A 1259-nucleotide genomic window follows, 5' to 3' on the forward strand; every position below is an offset into this window, starting at 1 on the left:
CACCAGGTCCTACCTAGTATTTCCACTAAAGGGCAGAGAAAGTTAAGAGTGTTTTCATGGGGAAACCCAAAAAGGACAATCAGCATGAAACAAGTTCAACATGGTCATACAGATCTGGGTAAAGGAATTAAGAGTGGAAGCCCAAGTTGGTAGGCAAGGAAGGGTAAGAAGGAAGGAAAACATGGTTCAAACAGATCACATAAGGAAACCCAGTACAAATTCTGGATTTGGCATTATATAGGTAACCCCTAGTTTTTTCACAGGTAACCCTAATAATAGACCTACTGTTGCAAAACTAGTCCAAATCCTACCAAGTTAAAAATAAGTCCCTCTTTGACTTATTGGGTCTAGGTGTTACCCCACCTCCCACATTCCAGAGTTCAATTCTAGCAAGAAAAGCTCCAACATCCTTGATGGTGATGTTGGGAGGGTGCCTCAAGTCAGGCATATTCCAGCAATGTTCTGCTGAGAGAGATCCATGGTGGAAGGGCACTGTGCTTCTTTACTCAATCAACTTCCTGGCTTTGAAGAAGCAACACAGGTAGAAGACCTGCCAGGTGGATAGTCCAATGAGACAGAACATTAAATGCTGAAATTCAGGATTCAAGTGTTCATGGACTCATTGTTATCATGTGTCCCATCTCTTCATGTAGGCAAAACCATTCACGATGGACTCGGACAGGTCCTCTAGGCATTGCAACTCCATCTATAAAGGTTTGAGCTTCTCACCTTTTGCAATATCCTCGTAGTTCTTTGCTTTCACTCCATGCTTCATGTCTAAGATGACGAGTTGGTCAGGTATCTGCCCTGTTCCATTCCTCTCAAAATACACTTCAAACATGTCATAGTCTTTAGTGGTAAAGGCAAATTCTGCCTTGGTTTCATCCTCCTTAGAATAAAGAATATGGCCAGCAGAATCTGTGATCTTGAGGTGGGTGCAGGCCACCAGCACCCCCAGACTGATCGGTGATCTCGTTCCATTGGTGGGCACTTTGTTTGCCAACATCTTTTTGCTATTGTAAATAGTGCTGCTGTGAACATTGGTGTGCATATATCTTCTTGTATTGTGGCTCATATACCTTGTGGGTAAATGCCAAATAGAAGAATTGCTGGATCATCAGGTATTTCTATTCACAACCTTCTCAGGAAATGCCATATTGCTTTACAGAGAGGTTGGACCATTTTGCAGTCCCACCAGCAAGGCAGGAGTGTACCAGTCTCTCCACATCCCTGCCAGCATTTATTGTCCTCTACTTTTT

General features: G+C 43.1%; 1 pseudogene; it reads right to left on the minus strand.

The window, feature by feature from the left end:
• Positions 1 to 502: 502 nt before the first annotated feature.
• The window catches only part of LOC102811874, a 14467-nt pseudogene continuing 13710 nt past the window's right edge, over positions 503 to 1259 (minus strand).

This window comes from Chrysochloris asiatica, unplaced genomic scaffold (genome assembly GCF_000296735.1).
Source record: "Chrysochloris asiatica unplaced genomic scaffold, ChrAsi1.0 scaffold00443, whole genome shotgun sequence".
In the NCBI taxonomy this organism is placed as follows: Eukaryota; Metazoa; Chordata; class Mammalia; order Afrosoricida; family Chrysochloridae; genus Chrysochloris; species Chrysochloris asiatica.